The sequence below is a fragment of the Heloderma suspectum genome, chromosome 4 (genome assembly GCF_057233095.1).
Source record: "Heloderma suspectum isolate Gila_16-S chromosome 4, 16-S_ref, whole genome shotgun sequence".
Taxonomy (NCBI): Eukaryota; Metazoa; Chordata; class Lepidosauria; order Squamata; family Helodermatidae; genus Heloderma; species Heloderma suspectum.
The window spans coordinates 253,989,061-254,008,215 of NC_139461.1; positions in this window are offsets into that span (position 1 = coordinate 253,989,061).

Sequence of the window (19,155 nt, forward strand, 5' to 3'; positions counted from 1 at the left end):
AGGTTTTATTATTTATTAGATTTATGCCCCGCCTTTCTACCAAACAAAATGGTGCTCAAGGCGGCTGTAGTTAGATAGTATTGTAACTAAGCCTAAGTATGTGGACCTGAAATAATAACATATTCTTCTCCTTTTTACTCCATCTCCATTCCTTCTCCATCCTCTGTCATTTCCCGTTCGTCTATTTTTACAATGTAAACCCTTTGGGGTAGGACCCCTCAAACCTATTATTTGTAAAACAAAACAAAACACTATATAAATAATAATTATTATAAAGATGAAAAGCTCCTGTTGAATGTTATATGTGTTCACTCTTTAAAGAGTTGCCAAAGAGTGATGTCCTTAAGGCAGTCAGAAGAATGTTGACTTAATGAGATTCAAACACCAAAGAACTTGAAGTTATCTTTCACTAGTAAATTAAACATTTTGTAAAGCCTGGTGCATACCATCCAAGACATATATGCTCAAGTTATCTGGCAGTACCAAGATAATTTTCAGTAAGTAGGGAGTGAGCTTTATAAAGCGTGCATATTGGATAGCTGCAAAAATGCTTGCACACTTACTTTAGCAAGCTCAAATAATTGCACACACAGGAACAAACAGTGATAAAACTGAGGAGTGGAACTAAACAGCAGGCATTAATAAAGGGAACATGAAGTCCTAGCAATGCTGAGACAACGCAGCACCCTGAGCCTCCATTTTAAAGAGTCAATTATGCAATCACATGCAAGGAATTAATTGTGGGTTTCAGTAGTGTCCTGTGGCACCATAGGATGCTATTGCTCTTCATTTCATTTTAGATGTAAAATGTGCACAATCGGTAAGCACCTTAGTATGATGGCTGTGACAGCATAAGTAATAGGGGCTGTTTTAAGATACTGGTCTGAGCAATGGTATGTTACTGAGTACCACTGCACACTATGCAGGTAGGTAAGCAACAGGAAGCAGACAGCCTTCGTAGGAAGAAGAACTTCTGAATCTGAGAGGCCAATAAAGCTGAACAAAATTATTTCCATGATTAGCTGCTAAGAATATTAGAAGTGCCTTATACCACGGAGGCACACTTGACAGCATAACTAGAAGTAGCAGGGATTGCCACTGGTGGCACAGAAATAGCCATTTTCTGCACTTGGCACTCTGCACTTCATAAGTCACAGAAGAAACATAAGAGGTCAAGAGATAAGCACATGCCATCAGGCATATCTCCAGGGAAGGTTGGGAGGTGCAGGGTCATAGTGTATAGTAATTCAACAAATTCAAGTAAGTAACGTATAAAACCTCTTCTTAAGTAATGCTCATGCACAATTTGGTAAAAAGCAGCACAATCCTATGCATGCTTACTCAGATCCAATTCCCATTGCGTTCAGAGGGGCGTATTGCCACGTAAATGTGCACAAGGTTGCAGCCTCAGCATACAACTAGAAGTGCAAGGAATATTAAGTTGGAAAAGATACAATATGCAGTGGAGTTCTGTAGCCCCACTTCTTTCAGCCCTTCTGTGGGCAGCCTGTGATTCTCATATCTCCCATGTGAATGTCTCAGTATTTTTAACCATATTTCTGAAACCCACAGGAGAAATTTTGTTTTGAAATTCATTTTCCAGCATATTATAATATTGTCCTTTTCTTCTTGTCCTGTCATTAATTCACTAACATCAATTGTTTGCGTCAAGTAAAAGTCCCAAACATTATCATACACACATGCTTTCCTTGCAGTTCCACTGCAAAGCATACGTGCACTAAGGAATTAACATTTAGTGGACCTTACTATGAGATTCGACAAAATTACAGGAGGTAAGTGGACATGAAGTAGTGATCACAAGTCCAAAGATGCAGTGAGAATATTCTGCACTTCTTGCCATAGAAGGAAAAATATTATCACCTTCTACATGGATAGATGTGCAAAAGATTTGATGGAAAATTGCCAATCTGGGGAAGTGTGCCAGCTGCTCCAAAACACTGTTCTACTGTAATGAAATCACACATTTCAACCCTCATCAATAACCATCATCAAATTTTTCCACTTTAAACAAGATTAGTCTCCCTTGAAAAGCACTGAGAAAAGGGTTTATATTACTTATTTAATAATACTAGTTCTTGCAAGATAAAGTAGTAAAGCAATATGCCACACAAGTTTTCCCAGGAGCCATGCACATGTAAACAGGATCTATAAACTGAAAATGACTCCTTGCAAGAAGTAGGATCTGTATGGCCTACATCTTGGCTTCCGTTAAATCAGCTTTGAGTATACACAGCAAACCTAGAGTTATGAACTAATCTGCCACAAATTATGCAAGAAATAATATTTACTATATTTACCCACCTAACCAGGGCTTGACCTAGACAATGAGATGCCTTGGGACATGACCTCCACAGTGCACCCTTTTTAAATGATCCTACATGGCTCAGCAGCCCTTCCTTATATACCTCGCTTTCCCTTTCTCCATCATACTGCCGCCACGTCTGGTTAACTCAGAGGTAGGTTAAAGAGCATGTCCTCATCTTACCTCACTGCTCAGATGCACTATCCATTCTTAGAGTCTCGAAAACGGCCAGGCTACAAGAGCCCGACCTCAAGGTGCAAACATCCAGATCTGAAGCTGAACCCAACAGGAAGCACAAGAGAATCTCAAAGAACTATCTTGTATGTTTACTTGTCTGCTGTGCTTTTACCCTACAGAGATTATGACACTAGCATTCATAAATTACAGATATCTTATTATGGAAGTAGTAGGGTGTCCAGTGTACCAGAACTTGTTACTAGTTAAGTTGCTTTAAAAATACCTATTCAGAACTTTCCAGTGCAGATATGGACCACTGTAAACTTACTGCTTAATATTCCTGTTATTTCAGAAGTAAGAGACATGTAGGTTTTCAAAAAAGAGAGAAAAGAATGCAAAGTTCAAAGGAAAGGGAAGTTGGTGCAGCAGTAGATAGAGTTAAGTCAGAGTTATGTAACACTTCTGCTGGGACATGGACAGTGCAGCAGACAGCTTGCTGATGGGCTAAAAATAGAATAATCCCAATTACAGCCACACTTCTACTTTTTCAAGGTTTCCTGTTTCATGAGTTCAGAGAAAGCTCATGAATGGAGAGGGTGGGAAGAAAGAGGCAGATGTCCCAAGACCCCATTTTATTTTTCTTTTAACTGAAAGAACACAAACTTTTGAAAGAGCTAGACAACAGAACATAATATCCTCTCTTTCCTAGCCTACCTTGCTGGGCAAGAAGTTTTGGGTCTGAACTGATAAGATCCAGATGAACCACTTTAAAATCCAGCCTTTCTTAACAGCAAAAGAAGGGCACAACATAAAAAAATAAAAATGAAGGATGTGTCATTCAGCTGATGGTCTTCTGCTGGTTAGTCAATTACACACAGAAGATAAATATGGTTTTCTGAAGAACTCTTTAAAATTTAATGAGGTACAACTTTTTACAGAATGTGGCCAACCTATAAAACAGGTCTTTTCCACTGTGATATTTTATAGGTCAGGCCTAGAAAATTTCTACACAGAGATCTACTTATGTTTTACTTACTATGCCAGATTTTTGTTTGTGTAGCCTCCCAACACCTGTTTTATATACTTAAACATTTTCTCCTTCCCTAGCTATGTGAAATTCATTCACATAATTATGTGTCTTAAGAATGGGAAAAATGTTAAAACAAAAGAGGTTCCCTCCCCCCCACCCTGGCCCCAAATTAAACAAACTGGAAGGCAGTTGATCTCTCACTGTATCATTACATCTATGAAGTATTGTATGCTCTCTAATCTGAATCATGGCACTCAATTTTTAATTGAAATTATAAACATTCAACTTGTCATGGTTCCAGAGTCAGGTTTTCAAAGAATTGGGAATTTCTCCAGAAAAAGGACTGAGGAGTGGATGTTCAAGAACAAAGTTAGCCACTTGGTGGGAGGAGCTGACAGCAACAAGATGGCAGAAAAGGTGACTAGAGCAACAGTAGCGGAAGACTCATGACAAATCTGATCAAGAACAGACTAGAGCTCATATTACAGCTTAATCTGTGGTGATGATGGCAGAAAAGAAATCTTACTTTTCTGCCACATTGTGTCTGTTCAGAGTCAGCCTGCAGAGCTATTCTGAGTAGTTAGCGGGCATTTACCTCAGCACACAAGAAGGAGTAGGATGGATTGGTAACCCACTGTGACCATTTTCCTATAAACTTTGAGGATAAAGATGCTTGTATCCATTCTGACTTAGATGCAGCAGTTACGGCAGTACCAGTAGACATACCTTTGGCAGCTACTTGTCCTCTTGCGTTGGATGCATTTCAATTTGTGCATTCTGAGGATATGGACAAGATTTTGGACGGATGAGGCTGACTGCATGTATACTCTCTTGACCCTTGCCCATCCTGGCTAATAACAGCTGCCAGAGATGAACTGGCCAAGTGCGTGGTGGGAGTGGTAAATCCCTCTTTGCAGGAAGATGCAGTCCTACCATTTTTAAAAGAGGCTGTAGTGAGACATTTATTGAAAAAACCTCCCTTAAAACTACCATCTTGCTTGGGATATCATTTTATATATACAATTTCATGTAAGCCATAGCCAGGGTTTCCAATGTCTGAGGCAACCTCAGAACAATCTGGTGTTTCCCATTCCCTGGAACCATCAGTAGAGTCCTTTCTTGCTAGGTGACACCCCTCACTCATTCTATTCTGAAGTTTCCATATTCCCTGAGAGTTGCTAAGCAACAGCTGGGGTTTGTCTGCTGAAACACAGGGCAGAGGGAGCAGGGACTCTGTAGAAAAAGGTAGCAGCATAGACAAGAGAGTAAAATCCTTCATCCTGAAGCAAAACCATTAGGCAGAAGACAGAGGTCTTGATTCCTGAGCTCTGAGAAAGAGGGTGGAAAGGGCCCATGTGAGACAGGCACAGAGAGGAGAAAAGACCCACAGAAGAAAAAGCACTCTGAGAAAATGGTCCATCTAGTCCCAGTGGTTCTTGGTGGCAACCAAACAATTTTCAGGAGTTTGGTATATATTTGAAATTTAAACAGAGGAGGTGTTTGGAAGGACAGTAAGGATAATGGCTTGGATCCTAAAATAAGCCAAGTTAAGGAAGTTAACACAATGAAAGCTTCACTCCTTCTCTCTCTGCACCCCCCCCCCCAAGCTTCCCTTAGGCTCCTGAACAATGTAGGATCAGGTGTGCCGGTCTGCTGGACTGTGGTGTAGTGGTAAATGTTGAAGTGCAGGCACTCATCCCATAGCCACATCCCCAGGGTAAGTCCAAAAATGTAGGCAGCTGTGTTGATCAAACCTCAGGTTTGTTGTGAGGATTATGTAAGCTGCCTTGGATTCCTTGGAAGAGGAAAAAAGTGGGATATAAATGCTAATTTTTGCCCAACTGAGACTAAACTGCCCCCAAAGACTTTGCATTACAACTGGGATAGCTCGCAACAACGTATTGTGGGGAAAATCCACACACACCTCTTAGCTACTGTGAGGACTACAGCTAAGCTCAGAGGGAACAAGGAAGCCTGAGTGGGGTGGCAAATGATGTCACTGAGGGTCTCTACATAAGGTATTTATTGTGCACTCATGATTGTTCACTCACGGAAGTTCACAGGTCGTTTTCATTATGCCATCAACCTCTGATGCCTCTTGCATTGTTTTCAAGGGATAATCCACCATTTTAAAAGCCATTGAAAATGCGGAAATACACCTAAATCACGTGATAAAACAGCACTATCTCCTGGCCATATCAATTAAACATATGGGAGGAAACTGGCCAAAAGGGGCGGGGGGGGGGGAATAGACATGTATATTTTGCTGTTTGTTAAACCTGCAAAGATTCTGGAAGACAACGTTCCGGTAAGGCTGTATGATTTTTGCTAAATGTGGAGAAGCCCCCTGTCCCTGCTAATCAAATAGTCCCAGCGCTTTGATACCACGAGCCCTGGCTCGACTACAACACTGTTAGCACTGGAGCAGGGGGGAATTACTAAAATTGGCCTTGGATGCTAAGGTAGGTTAATTTACTGACATTCACAGAAGGAAAGCTTCCCACCCCTTCCTCTCTCCAGCAGTTCCCTTACCACCACTCTCTCACAGTATTCAACATCAATGAACCACCAAAGATGCTTTTGGGGGGTGGGGGGAAGGAGGGGGTGGGAAACTTTCCTTACATGAACTTCCTTATGTTAATTTGTTTTAGGATCCAAGATTCTGCCACACCTTTGTTTCAAGGTGAAGAGCTGTATTTCAGTTCCCTTCAAAAGGAAGCTTGCAACAACACTAGATAATTTCCTTGGGTGACTGCTGAAGGGCGGTTGGCACCCACCCAGCTAAGCTTGACCACTCAGTATTTTTCCAGAGTAGAAGAGGAGCCCATCCACCTTGCCCCCAACCTTCAGGACTGTCAGTTGCACCCAAACCAAAGTAAAAGTATCTGTGAGATGGCCACTCTAGTTATCCCAGCAAGTACCTCATCTGCTCCAGCCCTGTACTTCCAGACAGGCCACTTTTCTGCTACTGTAGGCAGCCAGAAATAGCAAGAGGGAAAGAGAGGCCTGTCCATTTTGCCCCTTTGTACCAGTACCTCTCCCCTATAGGGCCCTGGTGCTGCACCTGACCCCAGGAGTAGGAGGAACGGTGATATAGCTGATGTAGATATATCTAGATATTGGGGGTTGGACTCAATGGCCTTGGCGGCCCCTTCATCCCACATCACCACCTCATCTAACCCAGCCCAGCACTTCTGACGGAGCTGCTATCTTGCCATAGCAGGTGACCAGAGAACACAGATCAGCACAAACGCTGAGGTTATGTCACTTGGGCGGGGGGGGAGGTTATTGCCAATTTTAGCCCAGTATATTCTTCATGGTATTGTAAAATTTTGTTTATTTATAGTTCAGTTACTTTTCAATCACATTATTGTTACAATAACTCAGTTCTAGACTGCTTAAAGAGGGCTTGAGCAGTGTTTCTGTGGTGAAAGTGAGGTGAGTTCCTTGATTTACTGATAAAATATGACATTGTTCGTCTTCAGAAATCTTGGATTACAGAATTATTAATAGATAAGATCCTACTCACTGGTTCTAAGGGGTGGTCCCTTTCTGCAGCTGTAGGATTGACCACCCTTAGCCTTGTACCCTTCTAGTTTAAACATGAAAACCGATTGTGAACAAATAATGAGGGCTAATAATTTCTGAAAGTGAGCAAAAATACTTTTCTTTGTTAGTGGTAGACATCTATACTATTCTAAATATTATTATGTAGAGTCTACTTGGCATTCAGCAACTGCATTATTGACAAAAACATATTTAAATGTCGTAATTGTATTGGTGGGGGCTTCAATGCTCGTGTAGGGAAAGATGAGGTGCCAATAGCTTTTCTGCTGAAGTTCAGAAGAAGACAACATATTATTTTCTTCCTCATGTGATTCTAGGGATGGGAAAATTAATTCTGCTGGGATTCCTTTAGTGATTAAACTCTTAAATGGCAAGAGTAACTTGGATAAAAATGGCAGCCTTACTGTTATTTCACACCATGATGTAGGTGTTGTCATTACACGCATGTCTCATTGTATTAATTTGCCAATTATTTGAATTTTGAAGTTTGCCTTATGGGTGAAGTCACCATCAAACAATAAAACTAACTTCCATGTATCTCTAGGGGAAAAAAAACACCTGACGTTAACAGCGCTAGTTTATAATGGAATGTATTTATTTTTAATCTGCCCAATAACCACTGTTCTCTGGGCCGATTAAAAACTAAAAAAGACTAAAACAAAAAGACTAAAATGCCATATAAACCGTTAAAAATAAAAAAAACCACACACAAAACAAACAGCACAGAAATAGATAAAACAGCCAAAAAAAGAGAAAAGAACTAGGTCTCTAAAATGCCCAGCGCTGAAAAGATAAGTACTGTGGGTTTTAAACTTTGTTAATCTGGATGGAGGTTTAGATCTGACTCTGGATGAGGCTGCACTCCCTGGAAGGGTGAGGTATGAAGTCTGGGTGTGCTCCTGCACTCAGCGCTTTCTATGAAGGCGCAGGTGGCATCACGCAAAGAGTGCTTTTTATCGGCTTAGGTTGGTTCAGCAGCTGCAGCCCTCTCTACAGAAAACAAACCCATTCACAGTGGCACATGCTTTAGTTATATCCAGATTAGATTACTCTAATGTGCTCTATGTGGGGCTGCCCTTGAAGACGATTCAGAAACTGCAACTGGTATAGAAAGTGGCTGCTAGAGCACTTGTGGTAGGTAGGTGCTCAGATCACATTACTCCTTTTCTGCATAGTTTATATTGGTTACCTGTTAGTTTCCAGGCCCAGTTCAAGGACAAGCGCAATCCTATCAGTGGCTACCTATCATCCAATGCAAGGTGGGAGGAGCAGTGGAGGAGATCTTCGCCTCCATGTCCTCCCTCCCTGCATTTTTCAATAGTCGGGTTTTTTGCCTGTCTAGATACTATGCTTCAGAGGGGAAGGGAAGGAGGCTGGAGAGGCTTCAGGATAAATCATATCTTGGCCTCTCCAGTCTCCTCCCCTCCCTGCCATGTCCCCCTTCCCCCCTCTCCGAGCTCGCTTTTCTGACCTTGGAGGATAATCAGTGTGATTATTTCTGCACTGGCTGCAAGGGGGCAGGGACAGGGGGCTGGTTTTCTGACTCTCCTTTCTTAAGTCAGAGTGCTCTCCAATCTCAGAGGGGGGAATCCTCAGTATCTTGTGGCTCCTCAGACAATGTCTAGGGGCCACAGGATTGCTCTCTAAATGGTTCGGGACCGTGTTACCTGAAGGTCCACCTACACCTGAATGACCCTGCCCAAGCATTAAGATCAGTGTTAAAGGCCTTCCTCTCTGGCATAACAACAAGAGCCATTAAGCTGGCAAGTACTAGGAATAGGGATTTCTCAGTGGTGGCCCCACACCTGTGGAAGTCCCTCCCCAGAGAGCTATGTCTGGATTCATCACTGCTGGCTTAAAAAAACCAAAAACCCCTAAAAACTCATTTATTCCAGTCTGCATTTGCTGCTGCTCTGTGCATATGCATATTTAATTGTAACTGTATTTTCATGTTTTTGAATATTGTAAACCACCATGTGAGGGCAGTGCGGCTCGCAACATGGGTTAAAAATCTCAATACAAATACTAATACTACTAATTCTATTATATATGATTAATTCTATGTAGTAGGTTTCAGGAAATTATCCTAAATATAGGTACTACAAGGGGACTCAGATGCAGAAGCAATGACATGTTATCTCAGCTGGTGTAGAGAGACGTGAGATACTGAGCTTCCTGCATCAGTGTCCTGAGTTAACCCAAAGTCCTAGTTTCTATAGGTAACCGTAGCAACCTGAATTCTCATAGAAGAGGCCTGTTCAGCTGGTTACAATGCACACATATCACCTAAAATCATACCCTTAGTCATCTATTGTCTTTTTAACATGTATATCAATGTCTTGTATTCACAAAGAGAGATCTGCATATTTTTCATTTACAGAACTGATTAATTAAGGCAACAAATAAAATGAAGAAGTGGGGCAGGAACAGAAATGAGGATACCATAGCAATATGGATTCTTAGCAATATGATTAGTTACTTGGCAACCAAAAAGAGGTGTGTCCAGAAAAAAATGGGTTACAATTATACAAGGAATGGTTCTGGCAGCCCTCAGAGTGTAGAGTGTTGACAAGTGCATCTGATTCAATCATTAGGAAGATCAGTAGTAAATATCCAGATATGGATGGCCTACTTGCCATTCCAAGTGACATCCTTGGCTACCTGCCTATCCGTGTTAAAGCAAGAAGCCACACCTATTTCTTTTTCTCCAGCCACTTGTGTAGCAAAAGCAATAGAATATCCGTCAAGCTCAAACATGGATACTAGCCTTAACACATCTTTAACCTTTTGCTGTTTGTTTTGTATTATTAAGGATAACTTCATGTAAAAAACTTCATTGATGTTCAGACGCTGATGCAATATCATGGTCAGGACAATACATTTTTTTTTTTAACTCTTAAACATTCACATGGCATGGTTCCATCCCCATGTAAGTAGATTTTGGTTTTTAGGGACAGAAATGGCATTCAAAGGGTGCCTTTACAATATCAGCAACTGCCCTAGATTAGGCAGCATGAAAAAATAAATGTGCTATACACAAGTACTCCTCAACATTTTGTAGTGTCATATAAACATAGTGCTATAGTACTATTCACCGCATAGACAGATGCATGTCTTGAAGTGTTAAGTGCATGCATATTTTAAGTGTGTTACCAAAAAATAGCACGCATGCAGAAAGCAGCCCCACTCCTGTTAATTTGCTGCTATGGTACCTTTGGATGTACTCCGTGTTGTAGTGGAGCCAGGGCTCACAGGCTAAAAACACTGGGACTTTTGATCAGCAGGGATGATGATGTCATCTGCCACCCCCCCTCCGGCTTCCCTGTTCTCCCTGAGTTTAGCTGCAATCCTCATAGTAGCTGAGGAATAAATTGTAATGCAAAATATTTTGGGATGGCTTGGTCTTGAATGGGCAAGATCCACTATGTTTACAAAAGACATATAATCTTCACACACACAAACACAGATCCACATAGCTGCCTACATTTTTGGACTCTCCCTGATGAGAGTCCAAAAAATACCATGAGCATCTGATGTCCAAAAATGTCATGATGAACACCTGCACTTCAAAATTTACACTGCACCACTGGATGTATTACTTGAAACAGGAGCATAGTTAACTTCTGTAGAGAGTTCACACTACTCTGCACAGGCAGAGTACGAAACAGAGAGAAACAAACCAAGTTTTGCATGAGGAAGTCAACCCTAAGACAAACGTGGAACTTGTTCATTCTCAAAATGTACACTTTTACTCCTGAAAGGCATACAATTTCACATGAAATGGAGGCACAGGAACTAATAATCCCCAAAACCACAGGATACAAAGCTTCCTTCTGAGAGACACTGTATGTGATAAGGTGAAGAGTAATATTCTGCTTAACAACAGAAGAGGCAGTCAGCCACAGTAAGGAGACAGACACATACAATCTTTCCTGCCCCCCCCCCCCACTGGCCTTATGCAGGCAATGCTGATCAACCCTCCTACATGACCACAAAGACCAAGTAAATTTCCCCCAGAGCTGTCATGCAGCTTTGGAACATCACGTAGGAAGCAGCAGCATGAATACAGTTAAACACTAAAAGAAAAGAAAAAACTGGAACTCATTTCAGAACTGAAACTACCACCTTCCAGTATCTCATGAAAAAAAAAATATACTTGACTTTCTTATCACCATGGTAACATCTTCCCCCCAAAGTGCTTTTCACATCATTTGTTTTTGATTCCTCTGGCTTTGTTGTTTGTCCTGGAACAAAGCGGCCAAGGCTGAAGTGCGGGTAGCTGTGGGACAGGAGAGGGAGATCGGCTAAGCAAGTGTTTGCTTTGTCTTGAGTAGCTATTTACGAGCAAGGCCTCTTTCTCTCTTAACTAAATTGCCTACTGCCAACCTAAATACATAGGCTTTTATACCGAAGACGTCAGGGTGAGGGGAGCCTAGAACAAAGTTACCGTATCTGAACAGGGAAAATGTGAGAATCCAAAGCAGAGTTGGCCAAGGTTTCAACATCAGAACTCCTGTACTTGGAACAGTTGTGCAGAAAAGTTGGGAATTTTGGCATACGCAGGTTGCCTTGTCGCAGTGCTGCAAGAGTTCAAGAACTGTAGCATTCATTCACTGTTGGCTTCTTACTTTCTATGTGCATTACGCATGCATTTGGTTTGCTCATCGGCTGTATGGATTCTCATGTATTAATCCCACAAGGGATGTTTGACTGCTGTGGACTTGGCCTTAGAGTAGGCAGCTCCTTTTTTGTGTGCATTGTCTAGTCTTGAATACTCAAGGTATTTTATATAGCACTGAAGAGTCTACTTGGGAAGTTATTTTGTCTGGATAACTCCTTAATGTCAGACTCTTTAAAAGTTCAGAGGCTGATCACATTGAAAGCAAAAATATGTGTAACTCCTGCACAATTTATCATAAGGAAAAGGAACCATGTGCGCACTGACAATGGGTATTACTTGCTTCTCATCCCTCATCCTTAAAAGGTTTAATCATGTTATACTTCTGGAAAACTCATTAGATACACAAGTTCATCACTGAAAATCCATTTGCAGATTCAGCGTATAGGAGAAATTTAGAAAAAAAAGTAAAGAATGATTATGGCTGAAACAAGGCCAAAACCTTAACAAGCTTACTCTTCCAAAATATGGGACAGATTAGTGACTGAAAATTCTTTAGACATCAATTAATTATCTCATATAAATACATAACAAATAATGAATTTAGTTAAAAGATAACATGAGGCCCACAGTAAGAGTGTATCCTATATACTAATAGGGAACCCATTCTCCAAGTGTGGACCTTATTAGCTAAAACAGTACCATCCAAACACAAGAAGGAGGTTCCAGCAGGCTAGGGGAAAATCCAAGGTTTACAGAAGTACCATATAGCTAATGAGTGTGTGGGGGTGGGGTGGGGGGTGGAATGGAGTATTCTGGAAAAGGGCTGGCTGGCTGACGGGAACCCTGAACAGGAGCATTTTACACTGCAATATTCTATTGCAGTTCCAACTTCTTAGAATTTATTAGAAACATGTAAAATTAGAATACAGCTAGAGCTCCCGTTTTTAAAAAACCAACATATGTAATATGATTTTTAGAATCACATATTTCAGAAATACAGTTGTTCACTGCTACCCTGAGAAGTATTATGAGTAAATCATTTTGAAAATCTAGATAACATAGTGACACAGTGGTTTACTAATAACATAAAGATTCCAGAGCTCCTGTTTTTTTTAAAATGAACAACTAGCCAACTTCACCATTACTAGAGTAAATAGCAAACAATTTATCTCAAAACCAGGAAGTCAGATGTGTTTAGATAATGAGGCTACGTCAGTTAATAGTCACTAATGCCTCTGTAAGGTATTTGTGTTTTATTCTCTCACATTGTTTGTTGATGGCAGCTAAGCAAAGATTCAGCAGTCATACATAATATTTTTTTTTTAAAGAAGCTACAAAGACAATGAAATTGAGCACACAATCATATTTCCAGTTAGTACACTGAGTGGCTCCTTTTGCAAGGTTGCCTGCCTGTTCTCAAGAATCTAGAATCATTAGCAAGATATAAAGAATATATATTTTCTTTATAAGTGTGGAATTTGCCAATATGCCTAGCTGTTTTTCGAAAGCTAATGGGACTTAGTACTTAAGTTTGGGTGGACTGTGCCCTAAAAAATTTATAATCTTAAATATTTAACTATTATTTTTGTTTATGGTGTTTAAGTACTAACAATTCTAAACATGGAATTTTTATATAATGTACTCTTTTCTGAAACTGGGATGTTTAGAACTGTGAAATAATTGCAACAGGAATAACCTATTGCGAATTTCAGAAAATGAGTTTACAATATGAAATAGATCCTATCTATATAAAAGGGGAGGGCCACCTTCCCCATACTAATTGTTCTGTCAGTAGCCATTTTTCAATCTGTCCAATGATTTCCACAGAATAAATAAAAATATCAATCAAGAAAATAAGTCTTTCTGCAGCATCTGAAAGGTTTTTGTTGTCTCTGAAAACTAATGCCATAAACATCAGACGACACCTACATCCTACAAATGCTCATACCACAATCACCAGTCCCTTTAATAGCAGAGGAAGACTTGTGTTCCCAATTCTGCAGACTTACACCACCTTCCTTCAACATTAACAGTTACAAAGCACCTACATTTTCTAAATGTTATATAGAAATTAAAAGGTAAGACAATTTCTGCCTGCAGGCTCACAATCTAAGATAAGGGTGGGCAGAAGGTAGATCTGGGAGTTGAAGTCCAAACCATCTGGAGATCTATTTTCTGCCCACCCCCGATCTAAGAGATATAATTCAAAAGCAAAAAGGAATAGGGAGGAAAGCTGAAAGCAAGCTCCTTCTCTGGCCAATGGGGACCAGAGTGGTCTCTCCCTTGCCATGAAGTTCTTCCTGGGAGGCAGTGGGGTGCAGACTTCCAGGGGCCTTTGGTCTCCTGGCCAGTGGTAGCGTGCCTCCCCTTCAGCTCAGTAGTCCCAGGGCTCCTAAAATCGGTCTCCGGCACTTGCCAACATTTCAATGGCCTAGCTGACACTAGGTTTCTGCTGCAAACTCAAAGAAGTCAGAGAAATTAATTGAAAAAGCAAGTCATGGTAACCCAAACTAACTTTTCTTGTGAAAAATCCTGTGCCATAATCAACTAAAGCCACTAGAGTGTGTGTGTGTGTATATGTATGTATGTGTGTGTGTGTGTATATATATATATACACACACACACACACACACACACACTGATGGCAGTACTATGCTAACTGGGCTACCTTTTCCTTAATAAATGTAATATTGTATAACCTAAGTCACTGGAGGGAAGCTCTGGGGTGATCTGCTCAGCATGGGCCACAGGATACCCCTAACTCTTCGTACCTTGTCAAGGTGCTGTAAGAACCAGGAAGAGCTACTTTAACTATTCATGAAATCTAAAGAATTCATCACCTAACAGCGTAACAAAAATTCTATGGAAAAGATCATTCTCTGTCCTCTCATTAGACAAATTTTAGGTGGCCCTACACATAGCCCTGGAAAGTCACACCAGAACATAGCCTTGGTAATGCTCCTGGGATGGAGCTTTTCATGGGACACCCAGGATAATTGTATCCCTAATCTTAAATCACCCCTTCATGGATCACTGCCTTGTTGTGGTGAAGGGGCTTGCGTAACTCAGTGAAGCCATAAGCTATGCCGTGCAAGGCCACCCAAGACAGACAGGTCATGGCAGAGAGTTCTGACAAAATGTGGTCCACTGGAGAAGGAAATGGCAACCCACTCCAGTATTCTTGCCAAGAAAACCTCATGGAACGTATCACAAGGCTAAAAGATATGATGCCGGAAGATGAGCCCCTCAGGTCGGAAGGTGTCCAATATACTACTGGGGAAGAGCAGAGGGAATTTCCAAGTAGCGCCAGAAAGAGTGAAGTGGCTGGGCCAAAGCTGAAAGGACACTCAGCTGTAATGTGTCTGGTGGAGAAAATCCGATGCTGTAAAGAACAATATTGTTTAGGAACCTGGAATGTCAGATCAATGAATCAAGGTAAGCTGGAGGTGGTCAAACATGAGATGGCAAGATTGAACATTTCGGCTTAAATTGAAGAACGTAGGGAAAACCACTAAACCGTTCAGGTATGACCTAAATCATATCCCTTCTGAATATACAGAGGAGGTGAGGAATAGATTTCAGGGATTAGACCTGATAGAGCGCCCGAGGAACTCTGCACGGAGGTCTGTAACATTGTTCAGGAGGCAGCAACTCAATCCATCCCAAAGAAAAAGAAAAGCAAGAAAGCAAAGTGGCTGTCTGATGAGGCTTTACAAGTAGTTGAGGAAAGAAGGGAAGTGAAAAGCAAGGGAGAAAGGGGAAGATATATCCAACTGAATGCAGATTTCCAGAGAATAGCAAGGAGAGACAAGAAGGCCTTCTTAAATGAACAATGCAAAGAAATCGAGGAAATCAATAGAATGGGAAAGACTAGATTTTTCAAGAAAATCGGAGATCTGAAGGGAAAGTTTTGTGCAAAGTTTTGTGCAAATGATAAAGAATAATGAAGGCAGGGACCTAACACAAGCAGATGAGATTAAGAAGAGGTGGAAAGAATACACAGAAGAACTATACAGGAAAGATCTTAATGTCCCTGATAGCCATGAGAGTGCAGTCACTGAACTTGAGCCAGACATCCTAGAGAGTGAAGTCAAGTGGGCCTTAGGAAGCATTACTAACAACAAAGCTGGCGGAGATGATAGTATTCCAGCTGCGCTATTTAAAATCCTAAAAGATGATGCTGTTAAAGTGCTGCACTCAATATGCCAACAAATTTGGAACACTCAACAGTGGCCACAAGACTGGAAAAGGTCAGTTTACATTCCAATTCCAAAGAAGGGCAATGCCAAAGAGTGTTCAAACTACTGTAAAATTGTGCTCATTTCACATGCCAGCAAGGTGATTCTCAAAATCCTACAAGCTAGGCTTCAGCAGTATGTGAACCGAGAATTACCGGAAGTACAAGCTGGGTTTCGAAGAGGCAGAGGAACTAGAGATCAAATCTCCAACGTTCGCTGGATCATGGAGAAAGCAAGAGAATTCCAGAAAAACGTCTATTTCTACTTCACTGATTACGCTAAAGCCTTTGATTGTGTGGATCACAACAAACTGTGGCAAATTCTTAAAGAGATGGGAGTACCAGACCACCTTACCTGTCTCCTGAGAAACCTGTACGAGGGTCAAGAAGCAACAGTAAGAACCGGACATTGAACAACTGTTTGGTTCAAAATTGGGAAAGGAGTACGACAAGGCTGTATATTGTCGCCCTGCTTATTTTACTGCAGAGTACATCATGACAAATGCCGGGATGGATGAATCACAGGTCAGAATTAAGATTGCCGGGAGAATTATCAACAACCTCAGATACGCAGACGATACCACCCTAATGGCAGAAAGCGAAGAGGATCTTAAGAGCCTCTTGTTGAGGGTGAAAGTGGAGAGTGCAAAAGCTGGTTTGAAACTCAACGTTAAAAAAAACCAAGATCATGGCATCTGGCCCCATCACTTCCTGGCATATAGAAGGGGAAGAGATGGAAGCAGTGACAGATTTTATTTTCTTGGGCTCCAAGATCACCACAGACGGTGACTGTAGCCATGAAATTAAAAGACACTTGCTTCTTGGGAGGAAAGCTATGGCACACCTAGACAGCATAGTAAGAAGCAGAGACATCACCTTGCCGACAAAGATTCGTATAATCAAAGCTATGGTTTTCCCAGTAGCAACATATGGCTGTGAGAGCTGGACTATAAGGAAGGCTGAGCGCCGAAGAATTGATGCCTTCGAACTGTGGTGCTGGAGAAGACTCTTACGAGTCCCCTGGACTGCAAGGAGGTCAAATCAGTCAATTCGAAAGGAAATCAACCCTGAGTGCTCATTAGAAGGACAGATCCTGAAGCTCACTGGAAAATACCCTGATGCTGGGAAAGATTGAAGGCAAAAGGAGAAGGGGGCGGCAGAGGATGAGATGGTTAGATAGCATCACTGATGCAATGAATATGAACTTGAGCACACTCCGGGAGAGAGCGGAGGACAGGAAGGCCTGGCGTGCGATGGTCCATGGGGTCACGAAGAGTCAGACATGACTTAACGACTGAACAACAACAAATCTTAAATCAACTAGACCAAGTATGAGTACAGTGCAAAAATATTGGGACACTCTCTTTGACCTCAAAGGCTGCAATCCTATACCACTGAACTGGAAGTGCAACCTATTGTATTCAGTGTGACTTACTTCTGAGTAGTCCTTCATAGGATTGTACTGTAAACCTCACATATGAGATATGAAACAAGTAAACAAAATAATACAACAATCTCTTTATGCCTACCAAAGAGTTTGACTGGAAAGCTTGCCTCTTGTATCAACACTCTAAACACCTTGCATTGTGTATCTCTTGTTTTCCTGGGGCTCACACTGTACAATGAGCTTGTTCTTCCCTTACACTTAGCCACCTTATTTACAAATTTGCTCCTCCAAACTTCATGAAATGGACATGAAATGCCTATACACTTTTAGGGCCAAAACAGACATTGCTTTAAATCTGTGTTTAGCAGCTAGCGGCTACCTCCTCCTCTTTACCCTAGAATAGGTGCAGACTGGAAGCTCCGTATCTTTAAAGCCTCCCTGCCTCCCAGACTAGAGTCCTATTCAGGATCGGGAGGCCCTGCACCTACTCCAAGAGTAGTAATGACAAGACGAGAGAGAGGCAACTGCTAGCCACGGATTAAAATCATGTCCGTTTTTATCCTTACTTAGGAGTAATCCCGTCGAACAGTGGCATTTCCTTCCGAGTAAACATGCCTAGGATCGGGCTGCGAGGCTCTTACAATCCTCAAATGCCTCTCCTTTCTTTTTTCCTCATCAGAGTCCCGGGGAAGCTTTGCAACTGCACAGGGCAGGTGGGGCAGGGGCGGGAGCTCTGTCCGTCTATCACCCTCCCCACATCACAGCACTACGTAACTACCCATGGATCTCGGCAAGCATTAGGAGGAAGCAGCGAGCAGGAGCGCGCCTGCGAGCTCAGCACGGAGCTGCCCGGCTGGGCCTAGAGCTCGTCAGCTGCCTCTAGGATGGGTGGCGCTTGTGCGCTTCTCCAAGCGGCTCCACGATTTGCATCATCAGCGCTGTCATTGCCTCGGCAACCGCAGCAGCAGCAGCAACGGAGAACAGAACGTTTCCCTCCGAGGTGCCGAGCGCTGCTTTCTCTCCCCAACAGGCTGGCTCGAGCTGTCCCTGTTCTTTCTGCGGGCTCCGCCACACGGCTGCTCATCTTAACTGGGCCACTCGTTGCTCGGGCCAGTTTGCAGAAAAAACAAACCGTACACGGAACAAAACGACAACCACCCCCGCCCCGCCCCGCCCCATCCATCACTCCGCAGGAAACAAGAAAATATCCCAAAAGGAAGATCAGGAAGCAAGCAGCGAAACGTTAGAAATAATAATGGCGTTGGCTCCGCATATCCTTGGGCTGGGCTGCAACTTGGAGTCCAGCAACGGGCAAACAACCTCAGCCGCCGCATGTGGACGACCGTCCCCCTCCCCCGCAACCGCGGAAGGCTGCAAAGAGAACTTAGACGGAGATGCTCGAACTCAGGATGGGTTCTGAACCACCAACCCCCCTTCTAACGTCCACAGAAGGGTCCTCGCAAGGCACTGGATCGGTGACCTTACCTCCCCTCGCGGCGTTCATTTGGGCTTGATCCTAACTGCTCGGAGTATATTTCGCAAGTTCACAAACATCGCCTCCTCCTCCACCGACATACTCCAGATTCTTGGGCTGTCATTCCGGCAGACTTCGACTTTCTTCCGCCCCCTCCCAGTGTTAAGTTACAGGCATTACTTCCCCTTGTAGTTATCAAATTCCCGCAGCAGCTTCTTTGCGTGCCAATGCATTGCAAACCTCGGGCGCTAGCGCTTTGCACGAACATCGCAGGGTTACGCCTTCCAAACTGCGACGCGGGAATAGTTGGGGTAACTCGCCCCTCGTCTGTCCCGCAAT